Raw genomic sequence first — 20336 nt, 5'->3', positions numbered from 1 at the left:
AAAGACTTAAAGACGACATCTGCATAGTACTTATCATATAACCACTCCTTATTAGTCTTATGGAAAATTGTCCTTCAAATGAGAATAGTCTGATGCCAAGATGAAGTGCATTTCCAGTTTGTTATTCTCTGCTTTTGAAGTAAGTTTTCTAGGTTTTTGCTTTCCTCAGAAGATTCTAGCTTGGCCATAGTTTTATTGTTCCAGGAGCATTTGGTTACTTATCCTCACTGTCAAAGACAACGTCTTCTAGATTTGAAGGAGGAGGGCAGAATTATTCACTTGGAAAGACCTCCTGGGACAACACTGTTTCTGCTAGTGTGACCATGTTCTCACTGCCCAGTCCAGAGTCAGACCCAGAGCAGACATACACACATCAAGGGAAGCCACAATATGACCCTCTGCTGAGGAATCTCTCATACTAAAATGAAGAGCCCATAAGTGTCTTGGCTTTCTAAGTTCTTCCTTATCTACTTCTCTTTAAGCAAGAGGAGTGAATAATTTCTTCACTACGGATTCTGAATCTTCCGTTGCTGTTTTTAAAGATTCACAAGTGTAAAGTGCCAGACAGTAATCTTTCATGTGTGTGATAGTCAACGAACACAATTCTGTGACCCAAGTAAAACAAGCTCCTGGTTCCACAGGACCTATCAAGATGGAAATCTGCTGATTGAAATCCACCTTCATTATAGACTGATCTGTAACCAACACTGCCCTTGAGGTCTGCTTATACTGCACATTTGCGCATGTTTCCTTAGAAAGGTAACTACCTTCCACAAAAAATGGTTAATATTTATTCTTTAACCAAAATTATCTATACTTGATTTACATCTTCTAGATTCTTTGTCAATTACAAAGCATTGGATTTGGTAGCAAAGGCAACAGATTCCATCAAAAACTACACACATCCTGCAAAAGCACTGAGGAATTTCTACTTGGCCATACAAAGGAAATAAAAAAGGAGTGTTGCCAAATCATCCAAGACACTGAAGGATGTATGTTATTTTATTTTATTTTGCTTTAAGGCCATCTAATGTGGTGCAAGGTGATTCTGATATCACTACACTTGAGTGTAGTATAAAATTCTGGAGGTTGGGGGTTAGTTTTTAAGTATTTATAAAATCACTGCTGGAAATCGGTATTCTTCAGGATGCTGTTCATAATTTAAATAGAAAGAACGGAATTTCATTCACACCCTCTTTTCAACTATAATGAGTTCTTTGCTATTAAAGACATCTACTCTGGAGCAAGGGACCTGTTCTATCATTTCTTAAAGTGTAAGAATTCTGGTGACATTTTAAAATTCTGCATAGTGACTAACATTTGATTTGATTAAAAGATCAACCAGTGATCATTGAGAATACAGCAACTTTAAAAACAAATCAGTATTAAGTTTCCTGCATTCTTATTTCTCTTAGATTGGTTGGTATTATCTTCTACTGTAGGTTTTCAACCTTATCTCCATCTGAAACTAGACATATCGCTGTTTTATCTCCACTTTCTCTGGTGACTCCTCGATGTCAGTTTCTTCTAGTGATACCTTGCTATCACTTTTTGGGGTATGTTTGTCAGGAATTTCATTGTTTGTAATGTATGAGTGCCTCTCTTCAGGCAACTCTGCAGACTGCAGAGGTTCAGTGAGGGTACCAGATGCCACTGAGTTTTTTTTTCTGCAGAGCACCAATCTTGTGATCACTGTCCTCCACATTTTGGTTGGCATACCATAAAACTGTGTTGAATGGTCTCATCTTTCTTGCAAAAAGCAATGCCTTCTTCTGTTTCATGGATCAAGTCTTGCCACGCAGCAGCAGTTTTTTTCTTTGGTGTCACTGTTTGCTGATACTCCTTCAACCAGGAAAGCAATTCTGAAAAGCTGAAACCAACCCAATTCCCTCCATAGCAGCTTCTTGAATCAACATGAAGGATCTCTGTCCACTTCCCAAACATGCAGCAAAGATAGATTCATGCAAACCTGTTCCTATTATAAACACATCAAACTCTGTGAGAAGATTTTCTGGTGTCATAGGAGGTAAAGGTTCAGGTAATAGCTGCTGATGAAGAAAATAAGTATGAATCTGGGTTGAAGCTTTGCTGAAGTGTGAGTAGGATGTGATAAAATCTTTCCTTGTAATGCTCTAGTTCTTCCAGAGGCACAGAATTTGCAGGTCTTAGCTATCCTTTTTTAAGTGTTTGTTTTTAATAAATCAGTAGCAGTGAAACATGACAAAGTACATCCAGTTACATCTGAGAATGCTAAAATGGGTGTTGGTTTTATTCCTGAATTTCATTTTAGCACTAAATGCCAAAATACATTGTATATGCATTTGTGACTGGAATTCTTCTCCAATAGATTGCTGCTAAATCTGTTCCACATGCAGCCCACTGTGTCCTATACCCAGCTGTTCCTCAGGCATGACATGAAGGTAAAGCTGTTGTGAAGAGGAACACCAGTAGGTCGTTAAGGCTGATGTTGACCAGGAAAAGGTGGGTGGCAGAGCGTAGCCGCTGCAACTTGCAGTAGAGGATGAGCACCAGCAGGTCACTGCCTAGTTCTAGCAGCCAGGCCGCTGCTGCCTGAGGTTCCAGACAGAGTACAAGGCCTAATCCTCTCAGCAGGGAGGCCCACATTACACAGAGCATTGGCTGGAGCTTTGGCTGCTGTGCTGGTGGGTGCTGCCTGCTGGGACTCTAATCTCTTCTTAAACTATATCTCAGTAAGTGTACAGTGACAACTAAATTTCAAGATAAATTTTAGAGAGGACATCCACACTCTGCCAATGCTGTTCTGATAATGAAGGGTCCAGAAATCAAGGGATAAAAATAGAAGTGGCACCACTCACTGTCTCCCCAGTGAACCCTTAGCAAATCCTTGTTTCCTCTTTCTACAGCTCAGTCCTAGAAAGAGTGCCTCTACTGTGGGACATGACAATGATTCCACCCTCACATCTCTGGACAATATGCAAAATGTGGACTTTTTGTGCTGGCTGGTATGATTGATCTTGTTGAGGAGGGGGAAAACTGGACTGCTACTACACAACAGGAAAGGAAGACAATGTCTACAACCCAGGACACAGAAGGCGGATTCTTAGTATTGCTACACTCTGTGATTAAAATCAATGGTAAACTACCACCATGCACTCCAGAAGGACCACCAGTGCCCCACACTCTTTGGGGATGAACGTTTGGATTACACCATCAGATCAGGAAATATGGCACACTCAGGTACTTTCTAGAGGCAAAGTGAATACAAGTCAGATGTAGGAAAAGGTAGTTAATGAATAGCAGCTTCAGGGACAACTATTATACAAAGGAGTAGTGCAATCATTATGAAAATTCTTATTTTGTCATGAAGTATGTGTATGTGTGTGTGGGGTCACCTCCCAGGATAACATTAAGCTATAAAGTCATTAGTGAGCTAATCAATCTGCTGTTGGCATGATGCCCACATGATTTAACCTCCTCCGAAAGCCTCACCTATGAGCACATGAGGTTTTGGGAGGACACCTGTATATAAAGTATACCATTGGTTGTGAAATCAGGGAAGTGCAAACCTTGTCATTTTTAAAATCTTTGCCAAATTGTTAATGACTTATTAATCCTTTGCATTTCCATATGAATATTACAATTAGCTTGTCAATTTCTTCCAAAGAAAAACACTTTGAGACTGTGTTGATTTCCTTCTCTCATTGCTGAGATAAAATACTCTCATAATTTGTGGAGGTTCAGTCCCTAATTAGTTGGCTCCAAGGCAGGGTGGCATGGCATAGCAGCAATACTTCAAGGTAACAGAACAAAGGCAAAAAAAAAAAAAAAGTCTCTTTTTCCTTTCTTACATTTTAAGCAGGCTATGTCCTTTGGATGAGTGTAGCACTCACCGAATCTGTGCCCTTCTCTTGCACAGGCTAAGGATGTTAATGAAGTCAGGACCCTGGCCCCCTTTTGAATCACTTAGTTAGCTTCTGACCTTCTCAAATTGACACAATAAGCAACATCCTAGAGCATTATAAGGGCTCTATATTACACCCAGGATGTGGAGCTACTGAGTTACTTAGTTAAGCTTCTAGGCTTCTCAAGTTGACACAATGTTTCAACCATAATCAGGACTATGTTGACTCTTTAGGCCAATTTCAGGAATATTTCTATGTTATTTTCATACTTACATCTTTGAATATAGGATATCTTTCCATTTATCAAGATCTTTAGATTTTTCAATGATGCTTTACAATTTTGAGAGTATGATACTTGCAATTTTTGTTAAATTTAAAAAAAATTTTTTTGATCGTGTAAATGAAATTATTTTCCTAATTTTGTTTTCAGTTTGTTTTAATATATTAAATAAAGTTGATTTTTGCTTGTGGCTCTTGAGTCCTTGATTATTAGTTGTAATATTTTCATAAATTTCTCCCTACTAATTTGCCACCTACAATATCATATGATTTTGAAAACTAGTAATCTTACCCTTTCTTTTCCAAAAACGTTGTTTGTTTTTTCCTGTTTATTTTAGCTATATTTTCTAATATGCTGAATAAAAGTGATGAGATTAGATATTCTTGACTTCCTCCTTTTCTGAAGGGTAAGACACTGTTTGTCTCACCATTAGCATAATGCTGTCTTTACCACCTAGGAAATTTTCTTTCATTTCTCATTTGCTGAGTATTTGTTGTTTGAGTATAAAAAAGTGAGCTTGTCAAATGCTTGTTCTGTATCTATTGAAATGATTTTTCTTTAGACTATGAACATGATATAATTCGCTAATTATATAGTATTGAACCAATAGTAAGTTTCTAGGTAAATTGTACTTACTCAAGGTGTGTAATTCTTTTCATACAGTGCTGCTTTCTATATACTTTATATAATCATATATGACTTTCATACAAATATATTCATAGAAATATATTAATTTATTAAATACATATTTTATATACTGTTATTTGCTAGTGTTTATACATTTATAGACAAGAATCTTCTTAAAGGAATTAAACTGAAATCCAAGTCCTGATAATCATTAGATGAGAACATAAGAAAAAAAATAAATAGAATAGCACCAAAATAAAATGTTTTAGCACAGCAAAGGAAGGAGTTAATTGGGTGAAGTGATATCTTACTGAGTGGGAGAAAATATTTATAAATTATATATAATTCAAAATATACAATAAAATCAAACACCTTACTAACAAGATAACAAGGGACAAAACTTGAGTAGACATTTCTCAAAAGAATACAGACATATGATCAATTGCTATGTGAAAAACATTCAGCATTTCTGATCATTTGAGAAATACAAATTAAAACTACAGCGAGATGTCACTGTCAACCTGATAGGTTGACAGAAATAGATTGAAGAAAGATAACAAACTTTAAAAATTCTGTAGAGAAAAAGAAAGTTCATATACTGTTGATTGTGTTGTAAATTATTACAAATGTTTTAGAAACAATATAATGATCTCTCAAAATCTAAAAATAGAACTATCATTTGATCCAGAAATCCCTCTGTTGAATATTTAATGAAAGGAAATGAAAGGAAATGAAATTAGTGTGCCAAAGACATATCAGTACTTCATGTTCATAGAAGCATTATTCATAATAGCCAATAGATAGAACCAACCAAAGTGCTATATAAACAGAGTTCTGTCGCTGCACCTAGACTATTAAATGAATTTGTTGCTAAATGAGAAATAGTGTATATTATATACATTATAAGAAATCATCAAAGGAAATTCTAACCTCTTGATTTTGCTTTTATTTGTATAACTCTTACATGTAGTACTGTAATGTATAACAGTACAGTACAGTGCTACATGGTACAATCAGCAAAAATTGTAGTACCGTATGAATGAGATATACTATACAAACAAAAGACATTAAAGCTCTATAAATGAGAGGGACACAACTATATTAAAAAAAAACCCAATAGGTCCTAAGTCTAAGCAGTGAATAGTAAATCTAACAGTCACTAAATAGGTAGGCCAGTAAATAAGGATAATATAGACATAGATGCAGATATAGATACAGATATAGATTTCAATCCTTAAAAAGGAAAAATGTTCTATCATTTGTGACAATAGGATAAACCTAGATGACTTTGTATTCATTGAAATAAGCCAGGAAAAAAGGGATAAATACAGCATTGTCTCCCATATGTGTGGAATGTCTGAAGGTGGGCTCATGAAAGTAGAGAATAGACTGAAGGTTTCAGAGGTAGGAGGAGGGAAGTGGCCATGAGTGAGGAGATGTTGGCCAGGCGATTAACGAGTTGTAGTCAGATTCCAGGAACAGGCAGCTGTGGTATTCAGCTGCTCAGTAAGATAACACAGCAGTTATGTATAGTACTTCAGAACAGCTTTTAAAAAAGACATTTTAAATGTTCTTACCACAAAGAAGTGATAAGTGTTTGTGGTGATTAATATGCTACCTAGTCTTGTTTGATTATTATTACACAATGCAGTGTGTTGAAATATTTCCACCACATAAACATATGTAATTTTTAATTTCCCAATTAAAATAAAATAAAGCTTTAAAAATCAGCTAAAACCTTTACACATTTTAAAATATTAGCTATGTGCTACTGTGCCTGCAGAAATGACTGTTAGCTCTGACACAGAGCAAGCATTTCACGCATTGCAAACTATTTCCACTGAACCTATATAAGCTCACAAGAAAGCCTCAGTATCTGTAGGACACCATGAGAAGCACCTCTTGATGGAAGAGGTGAAAGAAATGGGCTACTGTTGAGAGACAGATTTAAAACAAGGACTGCTTCACCAAACTCTTCTTTTGCAAGTAAAAACCTTGCATTCGAGGAGATGAAACACAAAATATCCTATCAGGGGCTAAGCAAAGATCTGGTGTTACTGATAATAGGTTATAAAAGAGAAATTTCTTGGGTTAGGACCAGGAAAACTGATGCAAACTAGTAAAAACAAAGGATATCCAAAAATCAGAAAATAATTGGAACAGATTTTTCTGTAGCTCTTAACAGGCCATTATGAATAATTTTACTGTACTGGGTGACTCTCTCTTAGCCTGTCATAATAATAATCCTAAGACACCCCTTACTTGGAAGGTCTTAGAGTTCTTTCTTCCACTTATTCTTACCTGGTCTCTCATGCACCCTCGTCACCTAACTCACAATAGCAAAACCTACTGCTCAGTCAATTTTTGCTTGGAAAATTCCATTAACTCTCTTTCTCTAAAAAAAACTTGACTTGCTCTTGAAAACGTGTATTCCTTTATGGTCTCATAGGGGAAATCTCTTCAGTCTTACACAGCACCAATTTGGCATAGTGCTGCAGTTGATTATCTTTATGCTACACTGTACTTCCATAGCACTGTCTTTCTTTCATCTCTGAAACCCCCCACACCCTTTAACATAAGTTCTCTCAATGCCAGTGGAGAGGTAATCATCTCGAGCCAAGTTTCTGGTCCTAGTTGGACAGCAGCTTATGTGGGTCAGGTTTATTTCACGATGCAGAAGGTAATTCCCACAAGTTCAGCAGTCTTTTTCAATGCTCTCAAGAGTTCTAGGAGTTCATCTCTAGTAAGTGTTCGCACTCTAATCTACTGACACAGATTATGCTACCTGCAACCAAAACCCAATTGGCATTTAATCTGAGTATTCTTTCACACCTTTTTAAATGTAGCACAGACGTTCACAAAATCATTATAAGCAGTCATTTAATATTACTCTAATTTTTGCTAGGTTTTCTGCTTAAGATCATTTCTTTTCTGCTCTGATGTTTACACTTCAGTCTGCTACAGACACAAATGATAAGGGGAGATTGCTCTTTACAGCCTGCTGGAGATTAACTTGTTCTTTTGTTTAGGATGATAAAATAATGCTTTGAAAGATCATGTGACTTTTTAAAAAATTTTATTTAAGGAGAAAAGAAAAAAAACAGTGAAAGGGTACAAGTTATACAGATTTACAGAAGAAAAAAATGAACAGTAGGAAATCACTAGTTAATGGATTACATATTGCCATCTTAGAAATAATTGTTCAAGTCACAAAATTAAAGCTTGTAGAGTGGACATTCCAACAATGATACTGCAAACAGTTCTGTTCAATAATCCAATAAAACTCTGTGATATCATTTTCTATCTTATACACTTAAATATACATGCAGTTATATAGTTTAGAGCACTTTCTTTTCCTCTCTTTTGTATAATGACTATTACACATTTTGGGTTTCATTGCTCCCACGGTTCTTATTGCTTTTTTGGAAGAGAGTAAAACCAAGTGTGACATAACAGACCAGAATCGGTCAAGTCAAAAGGGTGGACATAATAGATAATGTAAAAACATAATACAAGGTGATCAACAATGGTTACCATAATGCCTCCCGCTATCTCTAATAGAATTGCCTATATCATTAGTTATAATACAATTGAACAAAACAGTAAAGAACAAAACCGACAAAACCAAACCATTGGAGACATTGTAGGTGTTCAAAAGTAGATAAAAGTCAACGAGAATGGGCGTTATAATGAATCTCATTATCTTCACAGCTGATGCCTAAACTTTCGAACCTGATACTATCCAGCAAAACAGAATAGGGGGACATCAGTCAAAAACAAGATGGTGAGAGTAATACAGGGCTTCAAATCGAGATAATAGAAAGTCAAAGTGGGTTACTATAATATATCCTGCTATTTTTTCCCTTTAATTAAACAGATAAAAATAAAAAAGTAAATAATGGAGTGGAGATTGAGATAAAAGAGGGCATAACAGCAAAACAGCACAGATCAAAACATAACCATTTAAGCAGAATAGTGTTTCACCACCAGATAATTCCGACCCAAAAGTAGTTGCCATATTGACTCTTTCCTTGAAGTCCTTGAGTACAACTTCATATACTTTAGCATTAAGTATATCAAAACAATGTAAAACCTTTCAAGAGAATGACAGCATTACAGAGTATTTAGAATCGACTAACAGAAAATGAACAATGGTTTCTGTATAATCTCCTTGTCTTTAAAAGGTTTTTGCTTATACTATTGTACATAATAAAATCCAATAAGATACAACCTATTTAGACCATTGGAGACAGAAGAACAAAAGCTAGATGAGACTTCAAAACAAGATGATACTAAATCAGTATTACCTATTAAGATGTCATTTTCTCCAAAATAGCTGTTACTATCATCCAATCTTCTCTGTCTCATTTCTGTTGAGCTCTTTTTCTGTCAGTAGCTGTCAGTTTGTCTTCTTCATTTTGTTCTCTGCTCCATTCGTTGTGGCCTCCCCACCACTATTTCTGGATTCTTTGTATTTTTCTTTTTTTAAACATCCTACAATACTCTCTGTAGAGTTGAATTGGTGGTTGCAAATTCCCCCAGTTCCTCTTTATCCTGGAAGCACCTTGTTTTTCCATCAATTTCCAGGGACAGTTGTGCAGGATATCTCAATCTTGGCTGGAGATTATTATCTTTCAAAGCTTGAATTATTTCTCCCCACGCTCTTCGTGATTTGATGGTTTGTGCAGAGAAATCTGCTGTAATTCTGATGGGTGTTCCCTTGTGGGTGGTCTGTTTCTTGTCTCTGATGGCTTTTAATATTCTGTTCTTGTATTGAATTTCTGGAATTTTTATTATTATATGCCTGGGTGTGTCTCTGTTTGTGTTGTAGGTAGCTGGGGTCCTGTATGCCTTATACATATGAGTATCTTTACCTTTTGCTAAATTAGGGAAATTCTCCTGGATTATTTCTGTGAGTAGCTTTTGTAGTTCACTTTTTTGTGTCCCTACTTCTTCTTTTATGTTCTTAATCCTTAAGTTATGGCTCCTCTTATCATCTTCTTGTCTTTGTATTATTGCTGTTTGTTTCTTTGTTATTTTTAAGAAGTTTTTCACTTCATTTTCCCATATTACAAGTCTGCCCTCCAGGTCAGATAGTCTGTCCTTAGTTTCTTTCAAGCTGTTATGCCAGTCTTGGGTAGACTTCTTAGTTTCTTGGTAGTGCCTTTGAACCTGCTTCACGTACTCTATGCTTTCTCTGTTTTCTCCATCAAACAATTCTCCCCTCTTTTTCTGTTCTTCCATTCCACCATCTGTTTTTTCCTGGGTGGTGCTTAGCATTTCTCTAACTATTTTGCATACTTCTAGCTTCAGGTTGTTGATAACTTCATTCCTGAATTGGTCTATGTGGCTCTCTATATGGTGCTTTATGTCTATTGGTGCGGTGTCCGCTATTCCCTGTTTCTCAGAATTGGGGGCCGAGGAGCCTTTCTTGTTGCTGCCTTTTCCCATATTCTCTGTTCCTTATATATGCAAGCTTACATAAGAGGCCCAGCTTCCCCCTCCCTGCCAGCCAGAGCCTGATCAAATTGCGCTGGCTAGGCGTTCCCGCCCACCGCAGCGCACCAGGGAGTTGCAGACTAGGCAGCCTACGCAGGAGCCACCGTCAGGCTCTGGGATCTGGGTTGGGCCAGCCTACCGAGTCTGCCAGCAGCTTCACACAGGCCAGGCACTTTTCACCAATCCCGTCCGAGAGGGGGCTGCGTGGCTGGAGTCGCCACCGCGCCCTGCTCCCGCAGGACTGCCCAAGCCCAGAAAGTCCTCCACTGGAGTCAAACTGTGGTAGAGTGTCAGTTTCTCTCACTCACCTCACCACAAGACAGTGTACGCCTCTCTGCCCGTCCTGTTTCCAACTCCGTTCGCAGACTCCCATTCTCAGAGCTTCTGCGTGTGTCTCTCCTTGCCAAGCCGATGTAGAGGCAGCCAGCTGCCACGCGGCAGGAAACCCAAATCGCGGCTTCCAATGGCGCGGGGTCCAGCCTCCACACCGAGACTTTTCTGTTCCTGTTTTAGCACCAGGACTGCATTCCAAGTTTGTTTCTCTCAGCCCAGTTCGTTCCTGAGTCAGCAGAGCATATCTCTACCAGCTTATGTCTCCTTAGTCCGCACCATTCCTGACTTCTGAACCAAGCCTTTCAGAGAGCCTCCGTAGTATCTGCTATCTGTCCACCATGTTCTCCCGGAAGTCTAGATCATGTGACTTCATGAAAAAGTACATTGCCTTTTTTTTAAGAATCCAGTTGTAAACTGTGCTGTATTGCTTTCTGACTTTCACTATTTTAATGGGCAAAGTCATTATCTCCAATGGATATATATTTTTTTTAAAACACTGACTTTTTGTCTTTTCGACTGGTTGAAGAACTTTTTCTACACCAACAAAATGTCACCAAGCACTAGTCCGCATTTAGTATTTTCTTTCAATGCCCAGAGCTCATTCCCTCGGAAGAGTCAGCTTTTCATTCAAGGACCTGCTCCTAACCATCGGATGTGGGCTGGTCCTGTACTCCTGGACTTCCTCACACAGACAGTTGAGGACTTTCTGCTGCCTTCTTTGTGTCATTCACAATTGCTCTCTGTTTATCTCTGGCATCTGAATGGCTAGGGAATCCTTTGAGTTAGTGCAATAATTTGCTTTTCTTTAGTTTTCAATGTACTGTTTACCTCTATGATCATGTTTTCTGTGTATCTAAAAACACTTCATAAGGCTGCCACTATTCAGTACTATCAGTTGCTACTTTGTGTGCTGTGTTTCTTTGCATCCCTGAAAAGATGTGAACTGAAGTCTCAGTTGCTTCTGGTAGACCAGTTTACTCCTTTCCTTGCTCTTCTCTCCTTTCTGTGACATCATTTAAATTTATTTAAGTTGATTGGTACAATTTAAGTGTACATAATGACTACATTCATTATATGGATTTGTACCTGTACATGATATATCTCAAAACATCTTTTTTTCCTATTTCCATCCCCTTCAATGATATTCACAAAGCTCAGCTTTCATTTCATCCTTCTTTTTTTCATTTTTTCTCTCATGTGGCATCATTTGACAGGAGTCCACATGCTGGAAGCCCCCCTCCAGTGCTGTCCTTTGGGAATCACAGGTTTCCCACTTCTGTGATCATTGCAAACATTCACAAGGGAGCAATCTTCGTTCACACTGAGTGGAGATGAGTCATGTGAGAGGTTTGTAGGTCTGTGTTCAATTTTTCATGACTGCTTACTGTGAGAGAGATCTTTGCATTTTGTATTAGTTGAGCTATCTCAGTGGTAGTAAGTAGAAGCAAAGAGTAAAGTGCTTAATTTTCTTGCTTAGGATAGTGGCTTGACCAGGAGGACTCTGGACTTAAATTCCTTTTAAGTATCATCCTGCAGAAATCTCAGCATCGACCCACCTATTTCATAGTGGTAATAGTTAAACAAAATAAATACTGAACAAACAGAAAGCTTTGTCCCGCTTGTTTATTTCTGAGATGCAGCTTTTTTCAGGGGTCTGGTTTAAAGGTGGAGAGCAGGTTTTTGAAGCACTGGGGTGCAGCAAGTGGAGGTGAGGGCTGACAGGCTGAGAGGGTAATTCACAGGACCAAGCTACAGAGCTGGGGTTGTGCAGGTCTTGGCCATTGTTGCCAGTCATACAGTCTTGTTGGCTGGGGCCCAGTGGTGAGCTGCCAGGACAGGTCAGGGAGTAGAGTCAAGTGGAAGGAGAGCAGTTGCTGCATGGCAGATGTGTCTTCTGTGGCAAACACCCAGGGGGAACAAGGCAGCTGGGCAGATGGAGGTCTGCTCTCCAGGTCTTTCTTTGTGGGAGGTCTTGCTCTCCAGGTCTTTCTTTGTGGGAGGTCTGCTCTCCGGGTCTTTCTCTGTGCTCTGAAGCAGAGAGCAATCCCTTTATGGCTGTATGAAAGCCCTCTGTGGCCACGAGATCATGCTCCACTTGCTGTCTACCACCATTCTGATCCTTGGCTGGTGTTCATTGTCACTGCTTAGCAGCTGGCTTGCACCATCTCCCATGGGGAACCAGCAGGCACATCTCCCTCAGGGCCGTGGACCTTAAAGAAAGCAGCATCCTCTACAAGGGCCAGTGATCTCCTGACAGTGTGGAGGAGAGGGCCCTGGCAGATCAGATGAACCTAGACAAGGCTACTGTCTCCTTTGTTTCTGAGCCCAGGAGTCTTTAGCCTGACCCCTTCTTCCATTACTTCTTAGCCTATTTCCCTACCTTGTTCCCAACTTCAAAGCAATGTTGTCTGCATGAAAGCCATCCTTATGGACCCACAGATAACAGCATCATTTAGGGGTTAAGACATGGCAGATGGATTGACCTATCCTGATCCCCATGTGATAAACAATGCAGCACTCCTCCTGGGTACTTTGTTGACATTTCTGACTTTAGATCATGGAAGGATAAATGGTGAAGGCTGGCACTGTAGGTGTCTCACATGTGAGTTTATCTGCACACACAAGTGCAAATGTGTGCAAGAACAAGACTGTCACTGCCCATGCCCTGACTGTACACATGACAGTGTTGAGAATCTCATACCCACAGTGAGAGAGATTCTGCTATAGAGCACCCTTGGTTTGCTGCCCCTGCTGAAGAGAAGCCAGAGGTACCTGTCCCTTGCAGAGTCCCTTGTAAGATGCTAGTGATTAGGACTTTATGAAGACCACATGCTCTCATCTGTTTATTCTGAAACACAATCTCGAGCCATGGAGGCTGTCTAAGGATAGTGACTCACCAGGACTGGGGACCCTGGCATTTGGCAGGGTCTTACTTGATCAGAGCTTAAGGACACAAGAACCTTTAGGGTATAAGAGGCCTTTGACATAGTACCTTGCTCTTTTGCATATTTAGGTGCCCAGAAAAGGCACCTCAAGTGATTCCTGCAGTGTTTGTTGAGCTCTGTATACTTAAAACAGCACAAATAACACAGGAGCCAGTAGAAACCGAGTGCAGCTATGTTACTATCCCTCATTAAACTGCAGAAAATGTCCTTAAATTTTAAGGCACAATAAGGAGACCTTGCAAAGATAACTTTGGGAAAAGTCACAAAACAAGTCCTCTTAAAATGGCTCTTCAAATCACCCTGGCTGTGATAACTCTCAGGGATCTTAAAGAGATTGTAAGAAAAATGTGATTCTTCATAATCAACCAAAGAAATAAAAGAAAATTGTTATGATACATGATCGTGGCAGAGAATTAAAGAAGAACTGGTTCGTGTAGAATCAATAGCATTGTGCAGTTTGGAAAAAAAGAAAAGGTATGTAATGCATGTAAAAAGAGCGCCTCTCATTATGATCTCTGCTTACATGTGTTTGCAGAAACGGCATTGCCTCTGTCATTGCTGAATGGTCTCCCTGCTGGGCTGGGCTCCCTTGCCTGCATCCCAGTCTCCTTCCCTGACCCTGTGGCTACAGCCTGAACAAGGCCAGTGTTTTGTCAAGGTCTCGGTAATGGTTCAAACTTTCTGAAGTTTCAAAGTCATGCCTTTGTTTTGCTTCCACTAGTGATTTAGTCAAGATGGCTCTGAAAGTGGGGAGCTTGCTGTTGGCCCGGAGCCTTTGGCTCCATCTTAAGCAGCTGGTAGCCTGTACTGTGGATGTGGGGGCAGTGACGTTGGTGTGGCCCCAAGGGTACAGATTTTTCCATAAGTTTCTGCTGTATACAGAGGTGTTAGACAACAGGGCTTCACTTAGGAGCACCCTAGGAGTGTGTCACAGGACCCAGGCAGGGCCCCACTTCCTATTTGGTTCAGGGGCCCTGGAGTTGATTCAAAGGGCTGCGGCTTCTTCAAGGGCACTGGCAAGTGCACTCCTAGATAAAAACAACGGTGTAGCACAGAAGGAAAGAAGCTGCTCCAAACTTTGTTTCCTTAAATAGCCATTTTTAAAAGGTGAAGAATACTTATCACGGTGACAGGAAGCGTACATTCACATAGTTTGAGTGAATTTCACATTTTCACTTGCAATGTATTGCTCCTGAACCTTCTGTGAGCACGTTCCTTGCATCCAAGACACGCCTGGCAGCATGGGGCAGCTGTGCTGGCCTGAACGCAGAGCTCCAGATAGGCAGACACTCAGTCACCCTCCCTTATCCTCTCCTAGGGTAACCTGCTTTGCCTGCAGAGTCAGAAGTGACGTCTTTCCACTGTCCACTTGGGCTTGGTGGAGCTCACTCAGCTGACTTCGTCTTGGGATCTACAGCACCTCTAGTGTGGATGCCACAGCCCTGTGGCTCAAGACAGCACAGCCACAACCCAGCAGCTGTGCTTGGCCACCAGCCTTCATCCTCATTTGTAAAGTACCTGTGGATTGGGAGCAGCAATTTTGGGAGAAAGTGTGTGTTTGGAGTCCTCTGCCTCTGGCACAATGTGATTGTTACCATAAATGGTGTGTAAGAACAGGATGTGTGTGAGCAACCCACACAAGGTTAGGCAGCAGTAGGTCTTACTAAATGTTGAGCATAACACGCTTCCTTCTTCTGGAAGAGCTCATGCTCATCTCACTGAATGATCGCCGTGATTGTTGAGGACTTCCCATAATGTAAATGTAAGCTTCCAGTGAACACACCATACCACATATCCTTTGATAAGCATGGTGTCCTCCACATGGACCAACACAGAGAGCTCTGGTTTACACTTTATTCTCCCAGATAACACCAACTCAGCCTGATAAGAAGATGAGTATCAAACAAACTCTCCCCAGGTGCAGTTTGTGACATCAGCCTGTACTATTGCATAATGTCCCAAAACAGAACATTAACAGTAAGTGACAGTAGCAAAGCACTTGTAAGGCAAACACATAAAGTCGGAGATATTACAGTGCTTTCACTGTGTGACCACAGGGAAGTGTAACCTGTGTTGAAAATTTAAAATGGTGAAAAAATAGAGATTATAAAATATAAAATCTTTTGTTTAGCAGAAGAAAATTCACATCATGCATACAATAATTTATTGATAATTAAAATTGATATTTATTGATAAAATTGATAATTAAATTGATATTTAAAATTGAACCTTTGTTTTAAAATCATAGTCTTAAAAGTGAAATGTAACTCAAGAAAATAAGGCTATAGGTTGTTCCTCAGTTGCCAGTGAGAATGAAGTCCTGAATACAGGAAGGAAGAAAATGGTGACCACATGTGGAAACTGTGCTGAGCTCCCCTGGCACCCAAGGGCAGCAGCTCAGTCTACAGCAGAAACAGAGAGAACCTGCAGTGTTCTGGAGAGTCCTGCTGCAGCCCTCGGGACACTGCTGAGACTTGCAGGCCAACAGCTTCACCAGCAAAGTTAGGTCCTAAAAGGAAAGGGCTTTCCAGGATCATGATAAGATACTGATTCTGAAGCACATGGTGCTGCCCTGCCCTCAGGGATTCCTGTAACACAGGCTGAAAGGTGAGCCAGGCACACTCATGAAAAGTTAAACAAGTAGGGAAGATGCCAGCACCAAGCAAATCACAAAGCAGAAAAGGCCAGACGCCAAGCTAATGGAGCCACTGACCCCTGCTGTCCACCAGGACCTACAGAAAGTAGATGCCTGGTCTGGAGGAAGCTGGGAAGATGTCTAAGCCCCACAGGACTGGAGGCAGCTTCCAAAGAGGTTTCTGAACAGATGGCATTTCTCTAGTTCTGGTTCACACGTCTGGTTCTTTATCAGAATCACAAAGCACCCCTCTTTTGAGCTCTTATAAAGATGTTGTTCTGGAGGGAAACTAAAAATACATACAGAGTGAAAACATCTCTATTTTCTCCATACCCCAGACTGGACCTCAGAATTCTGTGCCATATATCTACCACTTTCCAAGTTGCCATGACCAACCTCAGGCAAAAAGGATTAGCTATCCAGCAGCCTGGAGAATAAGATGTGCCTTATTTTATAGCCTATAAGACTCCTGACTAGGGCTCAACAGTACAGCCCCAGGCTCCTTCCCCACTGCTCATAGCACATGCATTGAGTTGAACATCCACTGAGTTCCAGGCATTGGGCCAGACATGGTGGGACAACCTCCTTTCAGAGCATTCATAACACAGAAGAAGTACTTAGATCTGCTCATGACAGAGGCCCTGCTCTGCACTGGGAATAAGACAAGGCTATTTGACATCAGCACTTGAAACATCAGTGGGAGGCCAAAAGCAAGGCAGGTGACACCCAATTCAAGGCACAGAATGTTACCTGCAGGACTTCAGAGGTGGGCATCTGGAAGACCCAGATGTCTAAGCCCCACAGGACTTGGTCTTCCATGTGGGCTGGAGGACCAAGGTGGATACAGGCTGGAACCTAGATCTCAGCAAGTTTAGATAAGGGCCTGGTACAGGAAACCCAACCAACTACAGATGTCAGTTTGAAGAGTTGCTTGAGCATGAGCTTGGGAACGAGAATGGATGTGAGCAGAGTGGGGAAGAGGAGGTCTCATGAGCAGCTAGAGTAGGCACTTTCAGAATGGTTTCTGTCCTGTGAGAGCAGTAGTACTCTCCATAGTCTGAGAGCTACCAATTAAGAAACTAAGTCCCAGAGAGGTCAAGGAATCTGCTCAAGTCACATGGTGTGACATGGTGAGCAAGCTGCAATTCAAGCCTGCTTCACCCAACACCACCAATCCTCTCTAAGATTTTACTGGAGGAGTCCTCTGTGAGTGGGACATGAGATCCAGGGGCAGATCCCATGCTGTACACGTGAAGACTGGGGGTTGAAGAGCTCCTTTCAGAGCATCCATGCTTTCACCACCTGAATCTTGGGAAAACACATTCAAACCACAACCAAAGCACAGCTCCTAACACCGGGGCAGGTGTATGGGCTGTGACATGGGCGTACTCCCCTCAGCACCATCAGTACCTGATGAGGAAATTCCTGTGACTCAGTCAAACATGGAACTCAAACAAGAAAGCAAGTATAAAAACTGGCTCTGCCCCGCTGTCCTTCTGGCCTACTCTGGGACTATGTCTCATTTGCTGGATCAGACTGCATCTAAAGTCCTCTCTACAAGTCCTTGATTATTTCTCAACCTTGTCTTGGGGACAAACCTCACAGAAAGCAGAGAAGTATCACAAACACACAGAAATGTGGAAGGAAAACCCCAAATATCTAGAAGGGTCACATCTAAGGGCCGCATCTGCAGAGAGAAGTCATAGCTCTCAGGCCAGCAGAGACAGCTCTAACTCTGGTCTGTTCCTCTCTGCAGTGAACCCTGGGTGAGGCATGCTAGAGTTAAGCACAGCATAAGAGAAAAGAAGACACTGATTCTTCAGACCATTAGGTCAACATGACCAAATGCAGCCCAGAAGGCTTGGTGGAGAAGGCAGAATGACAATTCTGTGAGAATGGCAAGAGGAAAGAAAGACTTTGGGAAGGAATAGAAAGCCCACCTCCCAGACAATAGGGCAGTGGGCTTGACTGAAACAGGAAGTGTGAGAAAGTAAGAGTCAGGTAAGTTGTTCAGAGTCCAGAATGGAATGGGCCACGAAGGCTTCTTCCACCTGAGGCTGAAGCAAAAGCATCTTCCTGACACCCCAAAGCCAGAGCTTCCCAGAAAGTCAGAAAAATCTCTCTCTCCCAAGCACTACTGCTATACAAACGGCTGGCCCATGTCAATTTGGTTTAACTAATACAAAAATGATATTTTTATTCTATAACCACATGGTGGCAAAGGAATTTATACAAAAGGTTAGTCTTTCCACAAGAAACAGCACTGTCTGTGATCCGTAGGGAAGTAAAACCATCAAACAGCTGTCTGCGCTGTGAAGAGGCTCAGCCCTGACTCATCCCAGTGTTTTCCCACCTCTGAAACCATCTTTCTTTCCCATAGGAGTAATTTAACACCATGCTGACTCTCTGTAATCAAAAGTATGAGTCTGAGCCAAGAGGCTCCCTTGGAGGGGAACACAAGTGATGGGATATTTCCTGTGTGGTGCTTGTAAACATCTACTTGCCCTTGCCAACTTCCGACTTCATGCTTAACATTCCTCACTCACTTTCCCACTAGCTACATTGCCTGTGCCTTTGCCATCATTCAAAATGCCCTCATGCAATTCCGTCACCACCATTCTCCAAGTCTTCATCAGCCACGGCCCATTCTTTTTCTTCCAGGAAGTCTCTCTGACTTGTCTTGTGAAATAATAAGATGGCCTGTGTGTCTGCTACCCTCTGGGTCTCTTTGGATACCTGCTTCATGCATCATTATTATTTCATGTTTTCTAGCCTCACTAGTCTTTGAGATCCAGGGGAAACACAACTCCTAACTCAGCCTCTTAGGAGATTATGAATAGTTAGTTAATGCATATTAAATTTAATTAAGCCAGGTATAAAAAAATCTAAAAACTTCACATTAGTGAAATAATACAGTAAATTGATATTTTTGGAGAGATGTGGTCTCAGTAGGCTGTCAGTGTTTAATGACCCAATGCTTCCTTTCAGAGTGAGCTATGTGCAAGTTTTGTGGGCATCATGATGCTTACAGCAGCATTAATAATTCAAGTGCTCCATTTGGAAAGGACGGCATGATGCCAGAATTGGAGGAAAGGGTAAAATGACTCAAGTGAGAAAAGAGGGAAGCGAAAAGTCAGCTCTAATCTTGACTACTAGTTTAAAAACTTCAGCAATTTTATATGCAGAGCATATCAGATTCATAAATGAATCATGGGAGATTTTTCCCTTACAATAAAGAAAAGGATGTGAGATGTGATTTATATGTGTGAGGATGGGGCTGGTAGAGAAGTACTAAAAATTGCAAGTCTTAATTAAAAATTTGAAGAATTTCTAAAGCATTTGGGACCACAATTTTGAAGGGTCGCTGGATATGTTCATCCCTGAATTAGTTTCCCTGAGGCTTTGTGCAGTCTAAGTGCAGAGGGAGAAGTTTCTATAAGATCAGCTGTCATAATGGAGACATGTGCCTTGGGAAAAGAAAGTGGTTTACATGCAGAAGTGGGAATAACAAAGAGGAAATAGATTGCACCGGAACCTCGGATCAACAGATATTCCCTTGAGTCCCCACCATAGGCCTTGGCTCTGGTTGTTGACTTAAAGATTAACCTGTCCTTAAGTTAGCCAGATATCTCACCATAAATCATATAGGCTTTGAACAGACTTCCAATTTATTTTTTGCCAATCTATTAATATTAATTTCTGCCTGCTCTGTACTGCATCAAACTGGTCTTTGGCACCTCACATAGGCAGTGACAAAAAAAAGGTATTGAACAAAATGTTAAATGGTTAAATACAGGTTTGGATTAAATTATGAAAGCTTTTTAATGTTTTCTAATCTTGAATTATTTCTGAGACAGTCTGGTGGCCAGAATGGTAAGATTGTCATGTTGATTCAGCATAAATACACCAGACGTTTACCATACACTCACTCATGATTTTTAAATTTTATTATTCTATTTTATTTTTTGGTATTTTTGAGACAGTGTCTTGCTATGCATTCCAGGCTAATCTTGAACTCACTATGTAACCCAGGATGGCCTCAAACTTGTGACAATCTGCTAGGATTATAAGCTTACACCTGGCTCATTTATGACTACTGTATTCTTTAATCAATGTATAAGGAAGATTTGAAA

At 40.5% G+C, this 20336-nt stretch overlaps 1 pseudogene; it reads right to left on the bottom strand.

Annotated features, from left to right (window-relative positions):
• Positions 1 to 214: 214 nt before the first annotated feature.
• On the bottom strand, positions 215 to 2021 carry LOC100727268 (rab proteins geranylgeranyltransferase component A 2-like; annotated as a pseudogene).
• Between the last annotated feature and the right edge of the window lie 18315 nt (positions 2022 to 20336).

Source organism: Cavia porcellus, unplaced genomic scaffold (genome assembly GCF_034190915.1).
Source record: "Cavia porcellus strain 051 isolate PalLab524CR breed Dunkin Hartley unplaced genomic scaffold, mCavPor4.1 scaffold_12, whole genome shotgun sequence".
NCBI classification, from domain to species: Eukaryota; Metazoa; Chordata; class Mammalia; order Rodentia; family Caviidae; genus Cavia; species Cavia porcellus.
Note: the sequence above shows the minus strand (reverse complement) of the source record. Positions and strands in the feature narration are given on the sequence as shown.